Source organism: Dromaius novaehollandiae, chromosome 7, assembly GCF_036370855.1.
Source record: "Dromaius novaehollandiae isolate bDroNov1 chromosome 7, bDroNov1.hap1, whole genome shotgun sequence".
NCBI classification, from domain to species: domain Eukaryota; kingdom Metazoa; phylum Chordata; class Aves; order Casuariiformes; family Dromaiidae; genus Dromaius; species Dromaius novaehollandiae.
The window spans coordinates 26,840,491-26,857,445 of NC_088104.1; the positions used below are offsets into that span (position 1 = coordinate 26,840,491).

At 40.3% G+C, this 16,955-nt stretch overlaps 1 protein-coding gene across 9 annotated transcripts in view; it reads left to right on the forward strand.

Moving 5' to 3' along the window:
• The first annotated feature begins 3,059 nt into the window (after positions 1-3,059).
• OSBPL6 (oxysterol binding protein like 6) overlaps positions 3,060-16,955 on the forward strand; it is a 121,157-nt gene continuing 107,261 nt past the window's right edge. For 6 of the 9 annotated variants that reach the window (XM_064515009.1, XM_064515011.1, XM_064515005.1 and 3 more), the window contains exon 1: positions 3,180-3,294. The gene's annotated coding sequence lies outside the window, so the exon portion shown is untranslated. Of the gene's footprint in view, positions 3,110-3,179; positions 3,475-16,955 lie in introns of those variants that run through there. The other 3 variants (XM_064515008.1, XM_064515006.1, XM_064515007.1) reach the window with 3 other exon arrangements.

Genomic DNA, 16,955 nt, shown 5'->3' on the forward strand with positions numbered 1-16,955 from the left:
GAGACTCTTGGACAAATGCTCCAAGTCAGCTCTAGTTCTGCCTACCATGAGTAATTTTATATCATCGGGAAACTGCAGGTTCTTAGTCCTTGCAGAAGCAACTTTGGGCTAAGTGCAACAGTGTTCAGCCAGAAGTATTCTAAGTAATTGAGTCCTAAGGAAGATTCAAAAAACTAAATAATATTCTGTTTGGGGCGTCAATCAATAACTGTGAAAGAAACGAGAAATTGATCTGGTCTGCTACTCAGCATGATGTTAATCATGATGTCAGCTGCGCTTTCTGATTTTTGGAGACTGCTTTTCAGTCTTACATTCTTATACTCTAGGTCACATTCTTTTGCTGTGTTTACAGCACTCACCTTGCTTGCCGTGATTCTCCCGCTACATCCTGAACCTCACTCTGCCTAACTTGTTTTAATTATTGGCCACTCATTGGTGCTTTGTGCTCATTAATGCTGCTTTGTGCTTATTCTTTAAAGCATTTCCAGTTCACTAGTGGTGTATTCACACAGTTTTGCACTGCTTGAATGAACCTGCAAAGAGGCATAATCTGCAAAAGTCTTTATTAAAAACATGTATCCGAGAACTGAGAAACTTCCTATGCCTTGCCTAAAGGGACTGATTTCACATATACAAACCCTAGCAATAAACAACAAAGAAATAAAATAAATAACTCCACAGGCAAATTTAGCATTTTATTTATTTTCCTGCTAATACGGGAGAAAATGAAAAATAATTTATTATGATTCTATAACAAATTATTTTTAATGCCCATAGATCTGCTTAGTCTCAGCATGTGGGTGGTATGCAAACACTTCATGTTACTTTTAGTAAACTTCCCTGCTGCTAAAATTAAAGAATGGGATATTTTAAAAGCATTTGTGTGTTGCCAAGACTTATGGAAATAACTTTATGATTTACCCTGTGGAGGTTTTCCTTTTCTTCTTTTTTTTTTTTTTTTTTTTTTTTTTTTTTTTTAATATATGGAGATTTCTGTTCTTCTTTGGAAAATGTGTGTCTCAATAGTCAATCAGATTTATGTTTGGAAAGAATGGGTGGACAAAAGAAAGTATAGCTTCTCTCCTATGTCTGTGTTCTTATCTCAAGATTTCAACAGTACATTCAAAAGTTTGTTCCTGGTAGTGTAAATTATGCAAAAATGTCAGTGAAAAGAATTCTCATGTCATGGGGTAAAAACCAGACTGATTTTCAAAATTTGTACAAGATTACTTATGACTGGCCTACATCAAAATCTCTTTCTGGTGTTTCTGAAGTGATATGGTTATATTTTTCTGCTGTTAACCCAGTAATGTTGGTAGGAATCCATCCAAATGATGACTTACTTCAGGATTCAAATTTTATGTAAATAAGCCTTTAGAGTTTGAGGGGTGTATCTGCATGTGCATACACTTTATTAGAATTTTGTGATCCATCATTTATGTAAGATAACTGTATGGTTTAAAATTTTGGTTTGTTTTCTGTTTGGTTGAAGTATAGGTAAATTAATAACAAAATCTGTAGAACAGCCATTTAAGAATTTGGTATTAAGATCATTAGAGAATATTAAATAATAAGTTGTTCAGAAGCAAGACTGCAAGCCAGCTAATTAACAATAGTTTTCTGTAGCATCTTTATATCCATAGTTCTCTTTTTTGGGTTAGAAATGTTGAGTAGCCACTTGACTGAAATTAAGAATGGTATTGTTGAATGCTACCCTTAATCCCTTTGCCCTGTTTCTTATTTCTTTTAAGAGAAGAATAAATGATACATATATGATAGCATTAAACTTTCCATAATGTATGTGTTTTTTTACTAATTTTTTTCCATACATTTTTACAGGAAAACTTACTTTTGTGATCATAACCAATTAAGAGTGCTGTTTGTGTATTCTTCTATTTTCTTTCTTTCTATGACTCCTCCCAGAATCCTGCCTTAACTCTTAGAACATAAACCAAAAATATTTGTTTTAGTTAAATAAAGGAATTCATTAATCACCTTCAGAAAGAGACTTGCAGGTTCAGCTGAGAGAATAAAGCATTTTTTTTTTTTTGGAGAAGCTTAGCCCAGAACTTGCACTAAAGAAACTGTGTCAAGGTAACCTGCTCTGACGGTCTCTGCTACCGTAGGAAAGCAGCCACAGCTCTTTATATTCAATGTGCACAGCAATCCTTTGCTGCACAATGAAGATACAGAATCTGGAACTGAGTTTTAGAAAAGGGAAGATGTAAACCAGCACCGTATAGCCCAAGTCTGCAGGCAGCCTAAATTACAAGTTCTAAGATGTTTCAGCTTCCCTCTTTGTCTTAGGTTAATGAATAGTGGGGCCTCAGTAACTTGATTAGCGGAATCCTGTAACTCTTTCAGTATTTTTTCCATGGAATTTGCCACTTTGCTATTTTTTCCCCTTACTGAAATTTGCTAGCAGTGGCATCTAGTTCTCCAGGCATTTCAATAGCTTTTCTGGCCTAGCAGATTACACTTCCCCGCTGGAGCACAGGGCTGAGCCGGGGGCTGCGCAGGCCTGCCAGCATGCGGTTGCTGAGGGAGGGAGTCGCCAGCCCCACGCGTCCGGCTGCGGTGGCTCCTTGTAGCCCTTGGCCTCGCCGTCCCCAGGCCTCGGCCGCGGGGACAGAGAGCGAAGGGTCAGGGCGCCGAGGCAAGTCACAGCGGGTCTCGCTGCGGTCATCTGTCTGCGGCCGGGGCAGGGTTACCAGCACCCCCTTCCCTTTCTGCAGGCGTGTAAAAGCCCTCGGGGATGTCATGGGCACTGTGACCCTGGATCTATTGGGGGGGGGGGGGAAGGAAGCTAATGTAGATTAAGCTGATGGAGTAATTTCTCCTCCGGTGTGCACGGGTGCAGGGTGCAGGTTGCCAACGGCCTCCCGTCGCCACAGAACAAAGCCTCCACCACGGCGGCCGCGGCGCCAGCGCAGCGCCCGAGCAAGGCGCAGCGCGGCGGGACAGGCGGGAGCCTCCGCGGCGACTGCCCGCCCCGCTGCCTTGAGCTGCGGCCGCGTCTCTTAACCGCGTCCCTTTGTCTGACGCCCCCCAGCGCCCGCCGGGGGCCTCCGACTTGCGTGGCACATCCCCGCCGCCGCTCACGCGCTAGGTAAGCCTAGACGCGGTCTCAGGGCCGCAGCCCCCGCCCCCCCGTACCCCGGGCTGGGCCCCGCGGCCCGCTGTCAGCGCTGCGGGGCGGGGCGGGGCGGGGCGGGGCGCGGCAGGCAGGCGTGGGCCCGGCGCGGCGGTGGTGGCGCCATCCCCATCCCCCGGCGGCGGCGCGCGCTGCCCCAGGTGGGTGCGGGCGGCGCGGAGGGCACCTTGGCCGGCGCGGGGGGACTGCGGCGGGGCGGCGCGGCGCGGCGGAGCTACGGCGGCGCCCCGCCCCCTCCGGCAGAGCGGCGGGAGCTGCGGCGGCAGCGGCGAGCGCAGCCCCCGGGCCGCAGCTGGCGGCGCCGCGGTCCGGGCCAGGAGGTTGGCGTTGGGCGGCGGCGGCGGGCGGCGGCGGGGGCGAGGGCGAGGGGTCCGCCCGGACCGGGCCCGGTATCGGTACCGGTAGCGGCCGGTGTGCGCAGCCCGTGGCTGCGGTGCTGCCGCTGGGCTGGGGCTGGGGGCGCCGGGCTTCCCCGGCGGCGGCGGCGGCGGCGGCGGCAGCGGCAGCGGAGCCCCGCGGCGGGCGCAGGCCAGGCCGGTTCGCGCCGCGCCGCGCCGCCGGGTGCCCGCGGGGCCAGGGCCGGGGCCGGGGCCGGCGTCGGCGTCGCGGCCTCATGCCGTAGCGGCTGCTGCGGCGGAGCCGCGGGCGGAGCGGAGCATCGGGACCGGCGGGGAACGGCGTTATGTAACCGCCGGCGGGGGGCGGGGGGCAGCCTGCTCTCGGAGCCCGGGGTCGTTTCCCCCCTCGAGTTGTGTCTTTTCCCCACGCAGAGCAATTTAAAATACCCTGAGAAACTCTCTGTTCTGTGAGGATGAATTGGAGATCAGAAATTACTAAACTGATATACTCTGGTACCTTTTTGTTTTCATCCTCTCTCTCTCTTTCTTTCTTTCAAAAAAAAAATAGTCTTTATTCTTAATTTCCTAACAATGCTGCAAGACCGTGACATATTTAGAGTAGGTATGGATTCATTAAAGCAGCGGTTTGGAAACATCTGCTTCCCAGAGGTGCTGATGCTTAAAATGCCTATCTGACGTGGGATTTGCCGTTGCTCCTTCATTTAATTTTATATTGTGACTGCTTTTGCGTGCTGCAAGGCTGTGTTGTTTATATTCTTCCCCAAAGCTTCAGCAATGCAGATACTATGGACTAATAGTAAGTGAAACAAAAGAACTCGTGGTACTTCTCAGAGTGAATTAGGTATCCAAGGTCGAACAGCAAACTGCAGCGTAACTCGTATGTGATAATGTAGCCGGACAAAAGTATTCACAAATCTTATTAGAGAGTTTAAGTGAAAAGTGTTCCTTAAATAGACTTATCTCTTGCAGAACAGACGAAAAAAATTACTTAGTGAAGGTATGAGAAAATTGCTATTTTAGGAGTACATTTAGCTATATCATCTCCATTTTAATGGAACTAGTATATTTAATTGCATTCCTAACAGATTCTCCTGTTCTCCAGGTAATTAACTTGTGGAATTTTACCAGCTCATAGATTAAAATCTCATCAAATATCTAATGGTTTCTTTATAATTCTGTTTGGTTTGTAACTGTTCTTTTCTAATAACCAGCTTTTGTCCTTATAGCTGCAGATACTATAATTAAATTGTTTTATCTTGGTATAAATGACATGACCTTGACCTTTAGTGGTTAAGTAGGGGTGGTTGGTATGGATCACCATATCTTATATGTTTAATAGAACATTAATTATATGAATATTATTATATAAAAATAATAGTTTTCTTTTAATTTGTTAAAAAGTTCACACAGGGAGAGGACTTGTTTCTTCTCTCCATTTTACATGAATCAACAGAAATGTGTGCAACTTAAGTATCAGATGAGAGGTTTATTACTTAAAATACTCTGAGGAGTTTTATGTTTAAATTACTTTTTTCCACACATGTAAATGGTAGGATATATTTCCAGAAGAAAACCAAAATATTGTAGGGTTTGTGACTGAAGGCTCTCTAAAAATTTTCCCTTGCTACTGAGGACTACAGCAGGTACCCTTACTTTTACTGGAGTTCTTCATGCTTGCTTCCTCCCCTTCCTGGTAGTTTCTTATTGCGCTTCCTGATCCTTCATACCGATTGTGAGCCACAGTGTTAGCTGTGTTGCTAGTGGTCCTATTACCTCGTCTTTTATTCTTAGCCCATTCCAGGAGCTTATTCTTAAATCTCGGTGATGCTCCAAGGTTCTACTGCTGTTCTCTGATTTTTTTTCTTTCCTTTTTTTTTTTTTTTTCCTTTGGATTCCACCTAGGAGCAGCAAAACATTGGTTCATATACTCTTGCAAAAACAAGCAATTTTCTTTCAAGTGCTGGTGTAGAAAGCCTGTGTTGTATGTATGTGTTTGGATGTTTTCTATATAACCATCAAAAATGCAACTTTGCTTACAGATGTTTCAGTTACTGTAGAGCTGAACAGCCCGTCAGACCAGATGTCAAAGATACTATGGTTATTGAATGATGAAGCATTCCAGCTTTCTCAACAGAAGAGTCTCTACCTCTTGATCTGTTGCATGTGCTGCTAGAGACAGAACTGTCCCTTGTTACCTCTTTCTTCAATCCATGCTAGAGATGAAGACAGAGAATATTCATATTACTGCTTCATTTTTATTCCTTTGGCACAGTGTGTGTACAGGTTATGTACATAAATCTGCACTTTGATGCCTCATGAGTCTTCTGAAGTACAGTCTACCACTGAATTTCTCAGTATGACAGAAGTGGATATTTTTGCTTTTGTTTTGCCCAGTATATGAGGTATCAGTGCAGGTTTTCTCTAGGGATTCTCTTGCATATATTTCCTTAGATTTCTGAGAATTTGTCTCTAGCACCACATGACTTTGTCTCAGGAGAGTTATATTTCTTACGGAACATGAGCCCCCTAGTTCAGTACTTCTGTGCCACTCTGGAGAACTTGACGTTAATGTTGCAATGGGAGATGGGAAAGGGAACTGCCAGAAATTCACGTCTTAAGGGGGGTATAGGTGTGTGCATGTGGATATATGCGATAAGCCTGTCCTAATTAAACCATTATGCTTCATGTATGGAGCAGAAAATAATTGTCCATTTCTAAAACACTGAACAGCTCAATTCCCAGAGATTTCTGGATGCAAATGATTATTAAGGATTGGGAGACTTCCCTCCCCACCCCCATAAGTAATTGCTTGCTGTATGGGAAGCCTGCAACTACACTGGTATGGGAAAAGGTAACTGTTTCTATAGATAATTTTCATGGGGAACGTTACTGTGGGTACTTCTAAAAGGAATTTCTTCAAAAATCTCCTTAAGGCTTATATTTCATTCTTAAACTGAGTTTTAAGGAGATTTAAAAAGAATCCTAGTGGAATACTGAAGTAAATGCTTACTTTTTTTATTTGTTGAGTTTGCTGTATCAGGGTTCTAGATGTCAAAGGAAGTAGCAACAGGTTATTACGTCAGTATACAAACCAAAGTGAATATGCTCATGTCGAATTTTTGGCAGATTCAAAACATAGGTTTGGTGATAGATATGGAAATTTGCCAGCTGTAAGAAATCTGATGGGGTAGAGAAGATATGTCAAGTAAGGTGAACTGAATTTAAATGGACTGTTACAAATTATTAGAGAATGTGAAATGATAGCAGTGTTCTTCCTAGGAATGGTGTTACTTACTTGCTTTTTATTGATGTTTGTGATTAATTGCCCTATCTCCATACCTAGGTTTTCCAAGCTGTAAATACAAAGCTACAGCTTTCAGCTATTTCCTGTAAATCGGAATGTAGACATGAAGGCAATTACAAGTCATCTTTAAATGCCATTATGTACATTCTGGTGAATGGTGTTTCTAGCATAACCCTCTTTCAGTGTCATCTCTTTCAGAAGAGTTGAAAAACAGTGGAAGATGTTTTCAATGCTGACAGTTGAGACGTGTGAAAGTGAGATCAGCTGAAGAGCAAAATATGGAAGACAGATAGTGCAAGGACCAATGAGTAATGATGTATAGACAATCAAATCAGTGTCTTCTAAGGAAGCTTCTGAATAGACCAGTTAAGATATTAAGGGAGGAAAAAAAAAGTGACCAATACTAAAATAGTAGGGATGACTACTGAAAGAGGAAAAAACAGAGTTGAAGCAGGTTATGACCCTGAGCAGGAGGTTTGTACCAAATGACCTCTAGAGGATCCTTCCAGCCAAAATTATTGTATGATTCTAACGGTTTTGCAATTAAAGGCAAAACCCGGGCACTTCTCTTTGGTAGTTACAATGAAAAATAGATGGTGCTTAGTAACTCTGAGTTATTTTCTCTGTAGTATTTATTATTATTATACTTAATGTAGTATTTATGTAGTATTATTTTCTCTGGAATCTAAAGCACTTGTCACTAGTTTAGGTGCTAGTTCCAAATAAAATTCCTCAGTATGTACTGAGGGACATATAGAGCTATGGATGTCAGCAGCAGGGAGTGAGCTGCTGAATTTCCAAGCTTCCCTTTCTCAGAAAGGCACAGGCAGGTTGCTCAAATGTTGTAAGCCCCTTGATTACCAATTCAAAAAGAAAGAAAAGATTGTATCTCATTACTTGTATGCACTTACAGTGTTAAAAAAGAGAAGCTTTCAAGGAAGAGAAGGAAGATGGAGATTAAAAAAAGAGCAAGAGGAAGGATCTGGAATGTGTTACAGTTATAATGTCTTAAAGATTAGGAAAATTTTTATACTGATCCTTAGAAATGCCTCACTGTAGCAGACAGAACAGCTGTATTTTGAAACCAAGTTGAGTGATTTCCTTATTGGTTTGAGTTCCTTAGAGACAGATAGTAGCTGAGAGTGCTTTTCTTGAGGGAAGTAATTGATACGTTAACTTGAGGGGAAAAGGGAAGAAATCTTAGTTGCTTGTGAACTTTGGGCAGCATTGCAAGAACTTCACTTTATAAGTAACAGGTGACATGTTGCATCTATAAATTCAAAAAATCTTTTTCATGATGTTTTCCTTCTGGGAAACTTGGCTTCCTAGTGGTCTCCAGGGGGATGGTATTTGTATTTCTAGCCGAATCTCTTAATCAAAGTCTGATTAGTCCCCTAATCAAAGTTTTGAAATTTAAGCCCTCTCCCCACTGCAGTGGAAAAGATTTATAAGTCCTTTCCCATGCTTCTTCAAGCTGAGAATAAGGTGGATAAGTGGAATCTTATCCAGAAGTTTGCAGATAGAAAGTCCAGTCTTGAGTATGGTCCCACACAGTGGGATCTGACTGCTTTGCATTCTTAACTGTCTACTGAAGTAAAAGACTTTTATTGTCTCCATTTTACAGTGGAAATTAAGAGATGGAAATGCTTCTGGCCTTGAAACTATATTTTAAAAAAAGCTTATTTTTCAGTTCACATGAAAATTTTGACATTTTCCATCACAAAAGCTATGCTTAACTGCTGTCCGTGTTGTAGTCCAAATGGAGATGTTAAGGAACTTAAGTCTTCTTTACATAAAAGGCTGGATTAGTTTATTTGTATATGATACTGAACATAGTCCTGCCCTTTAATGCAAATGCTGTTCTGTTGTTACAAAGCTATTTTGCACCAGTGTATTGATTCCGATAAGGCTGAGTTAGTGAATTATGTTTATAAAGGATTCAAAGGTATTAAAATAGTGTGTTAGAATCCATTACATCAGTGCAGTAGGTTACACATCTGGGATTGTTTTGTTATAAAAACAACAGCTAAACCCAAAGTAACTAACATTTGTGTAAGAATGAGCTATAGATCAATTTAAGATACCTTATCTTGGTCTGTGACATCCTTTTTTAGGTGATGAATGGAAAAGTTTTCTATTGCCTCCAGTTAGGAAACACCCATGAATTTACCTTCTTGTGTAGAAATCCATCTTTTTCTGTAATGTGCTTTCACAGCAGTTCTAATTCTTCTATGACGATAAAACTTTGTATGTTCAGTGAAGTAGGAGGAATAAAACAGCTTCAAGAGGACTGCAGTATTCATTCAGCTAGTTCAATGCAGAACCAAGACACAGAAGAATGAGTACAAGTGGTGATAGGGCTGGGGAAAACTCACTGATTTTTTTAATTTTTAAGTTGAAAGCATGAAAAATTAATAGGTCAAGGGCAAAGGAGGAGTTTATGCGAAAGATGTTACAATGCCCTTCCTTTTCAGAGAGGCTTAGATCTTGAGTATGGCATATGTGTCTGCATCGAGAATGACATTTGCATGCACACATTGGAGAAACAATCTGAGTAAAAATAATGTGAAACTGTAATTCTAGGAGCTAGAGTCAGCACTGACTAAAGTTCTTGGGTTCATACAGCTAACTTAGAAAACATTTGTATATCAGTGAAGTAATTTGTTGGACAGTATAGCAGAGAGGTTGTTTAAGCTCAGGTTGCCAAAAGAAAAGGCCCTATGAAACCTATGTCATCTGGTGAAAGGTACCCAAAAGCACGGTGCAAGCAAAGCAGATCTTGGCTACATCTGCCCAGCTGTGACTGACCCGATTAATCCTGTATGAGCTGGAAAATGAAGAAGAAATAGAAGAACTTTATTCTGTAATAGTTGCTAACTTCAAACTTTTTCTGACACATTTGTGGTGGGAGACTGAAGAGTTATAGAAACCCTGGTGGTGACTGCAGTTTGACCTTTGGTAGGAAGAAAGTCAGACATTGGCCTGTGACTATAGAGTAGGGGAGGGCATTGTCTGCTTATCCTGACGTTTTAAATTAGAAAGCAATAAATAATGAAAACAATAGCTGGAGGAGTTGGTGGGGCGCAACACACACAGACCTCTGAGGCTGTGTGGACAGCTGAGGGTGAAGGGCGAACAGCTTGGGTTAGCGGCCAGGCCAGCAGCCAGGACTTGGATGCAGCGAGCAGCTGGGGTGAGTGCCCTGGGTCTCTGGTGGCAGTCTGAGCTGCACCTCCATTTGTGTGTGCTGCGTCTGTGTCCGCATCGTAGACTAGACATGTTAGACTAGAAATTGCTGGCCATCCACTGTACCATCTTGCTTAGTAGAAACGATTTCAGAGTATATGTCGCTGAGTGGTGTGTTTCTGTTCTTGCGGCCACCCCACTCCATTCCCCTGTGACAAACCTGACACTGGGATATGGATAAAGTGATGTTAAAGAGGATTTGGATCAACAGGAGGCTGTTTGAACATCTTACAGGACTGATTGCAAACTGGTGCGCTCGTGGTTCCACCTCTGGTTTCACTTCTGGCCTCACGATCCCTCTCCCTTGTGTGGTTAACGCTGTATCTGCAGTGGGATAGCGGGTGGGTGCTTGTCCCTGCCTTTGCCACATGAGTGCTCTTTTGCCTGCCCTGCTCAGGACTGCCTGACTCTTTAGTTTATGAACCTTTGCAGTCTTGCTCAGGAAAGCAACTTTAAGCTGCTGCTTCCCCTCCTGTCTTGAAAATGCGTTCATGAAAATAAAATTCCACCTTGCTTGGAAAGTGATGGCACTGTTATTTGAGAAGTAGCATGTTCGTATGAGGGAAACGAATCCACATAGACAAAGGCTCATCTTCTGAGATTATGATTTTTGAGGTTTTGGCTCCAAGAGAAAAGCTTCTTTGATTTATTTTCTGGAGTAAAAAACCTTTTAGGAAAGTAGTAGGGGGCAACCGGTTAGCCATGTTGCCATCTGCTATGGATTGATCTTTTGGGGAAACTGGAAAGACAAAACCACTGAAGTAGAACCACAGACATGGCAACAAATATACTGGATAAAAGGAATTACAACTTGCAAATGCAAAACTGGGATGCTTAGTTTAGTGACAAATGGTTCCTTCAGAATGTATTAGGTCAGCTGGGGGAGGCTGACAGTGGAAATGATATTTACTTAAAAGGAAAAAGCTTGAAAGGAAAACAGCTTGTTGAGATCTGAAACTGGAAGTTGTTTTTGAGTCATTTTGGGGTCAGAGGAGAGGGATAGTTTGTGAGCATGACACACATGCCCCTGGAAAATAATTACATGTCTTTCTTGCTTAAAGTCTGTATTTCTTGGTTTTAATCTGTTTCTGTAAAACCAGATTTCTTCAAAAGATGTGTGTGGAAAACAGGATAGGGATAATATGAAATGGAGCTATAGGTTATTCAAAAGATAAGTCTGGATATAAAGTATCAGTGTACCACTGGTACTAGAAGGTTAGTTCTGTAGCCTTACAAATTCCGTGTCTTTCATTGTAATGGATGCTCATGCATAAAGTCCAACTTTTTCCCCCCTGTTTCTGTCAGCTAAATGAAATTTGGCTTTCCAAGTTCACTTATACCTGACGTCTGTGCTTCTTTTGTGTATAGAACTCCTGGTAACTACGGTCAGGTCATTGTTGCCAACCTGGTTTAATGTTCTTGGGTGACAAAATCATAGGGAAAATTAAGCAATTCTCTGACTGAAAAAAGACAACATTCCTCTAACTCTCCCAAGCTGTGGCCTCTGTTTGTGTGGCTGTGCAAATATACCATGTGCCGCTGAACATAAAATAGATGTTCTACAGGAGCAGGCTTCTTTCAATCCCTTCTGTGACAGGTAGTGTAACCAACACAAATAAGAGTGCTCAGTTTGCAGTATATGATTCACTGACGTTTATGCAAAATAATCTTTAAGAAAAATTACAAGATATTTTCTTTAATAGCTGCACATTGCAATCTGGAGGATGAAATATGTCCCCTTCCCACTCACCATAAATACAGTATGTGACAGAACCTATGAAGAGAAAGAGATGGGTGGCTTCTATCTTATCTTCTAATTAATGGAATAGTGGTTACATTTTCTTATGAAATGTGAGTTCAGGATTAATAGGATAGGACTCAGATCAGAATATTAGAATTAGTCAAAGTGGCTAGCTCTCAAACACAAGATGCTTAATAATTCCATCTACTTGTGGAATATCTTTGAGTGTGAGGAAGTAGTTTTGAAATGGATCTATGATATGCTTTTTACTTTCTTTTTCTGGCCATGTAAAAATTGCTTTTGGATCTGCAAAATAACTGGTTGCTCTTCTTAATTGGAACAATGAATATAATTTCTGTTCATAGCTCATATCTTTTCCATTATGGTTGCTGTCTGTCCTGAAGAGAAAAGGTGCCACAAATCTAAATAATATTTTGCATGAGTTTCACTAAGAAGGGGAGAGATAGTGGCAGATTCAATTATTGCTTTTAGAATTTACAAATTAGAATTCATAATTTCCTTTCTTTTTAAAAAGTATATTCTAACTTGGCCAAACCTATGTAACATGAACCTATGAACCGTAAGTTCAGGTGAAGGAGGTGATGAAACAGCTGTATTGTAATCACTTGGCCTTTTCTAAAGTGGTGATATTTTTCATAATTCCCTTTCCACTCATATTTTAGGTTTTCCACCTGAGATGTCTAGACCTCCAAAAGATTTTTTTTAACTATATAATAGTTCATTGTTAATAGTTCTCTTAACATTTTGCCCCTTCGTGATTACCTCATTTTTCTCCTAACTGTACCTTTTTTTATAGATCCAAGTATGTACTTGTCCTTCTTGATGTCTGCACTTTCTAACGGTTGAAATGTTATTGAATCAGTTAATGCAGTTTACCACAGCTGTGTGTGAAAGCACAGTTGCCTTCAGCTCTGATACCTGTGCCCTGTCAGTCCAGAACTCTGCTGGCCTTTGGCTGCCATCTCATGGTGCAAGTTTACTCTGGTATTGCTATCCCCTGCCGCCTTCTGCCCTTTCTGGTATAGTTATTTGCTGATTCTCAGATAGTTTGAAATGAAAATGTGCCATAACTGTGTGATTATAATATTGAAAAAGCCCACAAACTTTAGATAAATCTGTTTTTATATATAATCTGTGTATATCTGTTTTTAGTTTCTTCAAAAGAAATATAATTATTGCAAGCTAATTTTTAAGATTTTTTTTATTTTTTAAGACAGATGCATTATGGATGTGTTCTTACCCTGTTTTTCATTACTGCTCTGGGTTTCCAGCAGTAAGAGATGTGCCTCTTCAGCTTCTTCCCTCTTTAGCATTCTGCCTCTCCTCCTTGCAGGTCACTTCGCTGCCATTAATACACCTATCTCTGAATTTCAGCCCTGTGTCCAGGCTTGCTGATCCCTTCCAGGGCCATAAGTGTATCCCCTTGTCCATACTCAGATGGGTTAAGCCCATCTGTTGGTGCTCTGTGCCTCCCCCTCCGGCTGTCCTGCACGCATCCTGACTTGATGCAGTCTTCGGTGCTTTTTTTGTTGGCTCTTTGCTGTCTCCTTGGTGGAGACTGTCGCCTGAAATGTCTGAGGCAGGAGGGGAGTGTGGAAGGGAAGAAGTCTTGGAGAACAGGAAGATGCCCAGGAGTGAGTGGAAAGCATGAGCAGCCGTAGCCATCTCCTCCTCTCTGCTCGCTCCCCCAGCAGAGTTTGTGCGGCTCTCGGGAAGACATGCCCTCCACTGTGAGGGGAGAAAGAAGTGCTGCGTGTTATAGTTGGTTTAAAATTGATTACCACTTGTGAATTGATTGATCAAAATTACTAATCAAGAACTGCAAATAACTATCTGGAAAAAAATGAAAACGTACCACATTGTTTAAAGAACGTTGCTAGTCTTCCACTTCAGTGGCGACTTACGATGTGCTAGGTCTTTGTTAATTTAAGAGGTATTACAATCCAATTAACCACTTCATTTTCTTTCTTTTTTACCTACTGTTTTATGATAATATGGAAACCTTGCTCACTGTTCAGAGAAAAAGTGAAACCAAGTTTAAACAAAATGCTTTGAAATTAACCAAGTAAACATACTAAGGAAAATAACTCATTTTTCTAATGGACCTTCTAGCAATGTCGGGTATTTTTTTGTAATGACAGCAAGTGAAGTATTTTATACTTTTTATGTTGATCCTCTCAAGGTGGGTTATACTTTTAAACTATTATCTGAAGCAGCTTTAAAAGTAATGGGTAGGGCTACCAAATGTGAGTTTCTCATGTAGAAGTACAAGTCTTGGCAGAAGTGAATGTGTATGTGTATCGTGAGTTCCAGAAAGCAATTCAAGCAGACCTCTCTGAAATACTTCTTTTTAAACAGTCTCAGTATGCTGCAAAAATGACTTTCAGTTCTTTAGGCTCTCACAAATTGCAGCACAGAAAATCAGTACTTTCTCAGCTAATGTCAATTTTTTCATTAAAGGATAAATGAGGAAGTGTGAGGCATCTAGGCTTCTTTGGCTTCTATGCATTTCCCAGACAGTTAATCTTTATTTATCTTTATATTTTGTAGAATGCGTACTTAATGCTTGTCATCTTACTCTCTTTGCCAACCATGGCTTGTGTTTAAGAGTTGAAAACTCAAAGGATGATGGAATTGTGGTGGATTTTAAAAGCCTTTCTTCAAGTAGTTCAAGTTAGGGGAGGATGGATATTTTATTTGAGGAGATTAGACTAAGAAATGGAAAATGATCTCTATCATTGGGTAATTTTCTGCTAATTCAGTAATGAGATATTTTGTGCTCTCTTTATAGTCACTGTAAACTTGTTCACTCTAGGTAAATATTGATGCTGTGGAGGCTTAGTTTTTCCAGTTAATTTTTCTAGTTTGAAATGTTATTATTTACACATCCCTGAACAAAGGTTTCCTATTAATATGTTGGCAGAAGGCCAAATATGCTCTAATTTTTTTAAAAAAACTTTTTTGTTTGTTGTTTTAATGATCTCCTAAATATCCAATACATATATTTCAAAAACACCTTAGGTCTGAATTCAGTATTTTTTATATCTGAAGCAAATATGCACTTTGCATTTCAGTTTCATAGATTTGTCAAGAGCAGCAAAAAACAGCATGATGAAAGGTAATGTGAAGGGTCAAAAGTGAAATATAGCAAATGTCAAGTATAGTTTTTGCTCATTATTTCTGTTTTTGCTAATTTTCAGTGGTGTTCCATTCTGTGAGGAGACAAATCTTGCAAATAATGAGATTTCAACCTATAAAAGTTTCTCCCATGATGTTGGCTTTTAACATTGCGGCAAAGGTTGCCTGAATAATGTAATAGCAATTTTCTGTTTCAGCAGTGGAGGACAGGGACTGCATGGTATGAAGCTTCACCAATGATCCACAAAAGACCTACATGAATAAAAATGTGGAATGCAGTATCTCTGTAAAAGGGGTATGTGGAGAACAATTGAGCTCTATGTACATGTATTCAGCAAATTGGCTCTATTGTTCAGAAACTTTAATCAGGGACGGAATATTTTGTGCTTTTGGAGACTGCAGATTGCAATGGACAATTCTGAGTTTAGAAAACCTGAATAGCGTCTTTAGCTGCAGCACAGGTGCATGCTGGACAGCAAAGCATCAACCAGTTAAGGCAATAGCTATAATCATGGTCCCTAAGCACAATGTTCTTTGTATCTACTAACCTCTATGGCTATATAGTTTGGCTAGCAACCCTGCAACAAGGTTAGCAGCATATTTCAGTATTTTTCATCGTAATTAATATTTTATGTGTTTCAGCATGTTTAGTACCAATTTAGTTCCATTTCTTTCTGTGCACAAAAATATATTTCCTATCTCTGTTGTTAAACAATCTAGCTTTAAACGGCAAAGTCAGTGTTAAAGAAAAACGTGTAACTGTTTTCTGCAGAGAGATAGAAAGTCAAAATTTAAGCAAACTATTTCCAGTGCTATTACTGGAAGATTTAGGAGAGATTATAACATTTTACAAACAGTCTCAAATACTAAAACATAAATATTTGAAAGCAAAAAACATGAGGTATTAACAATAGACTTCAAGCTCATAATGGTCATTTGTCACAGTTGCCCATTGTCTTGCTGAGGGTTCAGGCTCTGACTGCAGTTTAGAATTTAAATCCAGAGCACTTTATAGCAGGAGAGAGAGTTTCAATTCACCCTCCCCCCCCCTTATTTTTTAAACTTTGTAACTTTTCCAAATGCATGGATGAATCTGGGTTTGGTAAAATAGATGCAATTTTCCTGCCTGAGGATATGTGTTAAAATCAAAGGAAATAGGATTAATCTGAGATTTGCTTTCCAGAACACTTCAGTTTTAAATGAAAATCCAAAGTGTACTTTTTTTCTATACCATGGGATCAGTCATTTTATTAATCTTCCTTTTAAAATTTTGAGTAGTCAGGAAACTTTTCTAAAATACTTACTTGTTAGGCATAGCTATGTAATATAATCAGTAATACAATCTTACAAGTCCTTTTTTCTTCCTTAGCATATTTTCTCAGTAGTCTTTCAAGAAGTATTTTACTCCTATTTTATGATGCTGATAAATTTCGGAACAGAGACTGTATACAGCATGGGAATTTCTCTTCTTTATAAATGGCTATGAGCATCTTGGATGAGGTGTCTGACACACTTGTGTACATGCTAACTTACTAGCTATTGTCAAGGACTGGTGAATATAGCATGAATAAAATGAGTTACTTTAAAAGTTACTACTGCCCTATATAGTAGATTTCTCCTCCAAAGGGAAAATTTTATAACTAGGAATTTGATATTGAGATAAAGTGGCAAGATTAACAAAATATTTTAGGACAGCTTCATGTCCCGTAATATCACAAAGTTGTGGGAGTTTTTGTTTGTTTGTTTGTTTTTTAGAAGAAGGAAGAGTGGGTAAATTAAGGGGTTTTTTTTGTCTGTTCATTCAGTACAAAAATATATGTTAATGAAAAACTGGATAGTTCTCACTTTTGAGCAGAGCTCAGATTCTTCTTGGCAATTGAGTCTGCTGATGTAACTTTCTGAATATTTATTTGTAAAAGTGACAGTATTATGACTGGCAATGCATAATAATTTTTTTAGATAACACTTATGTATAAATATATATCACAATAT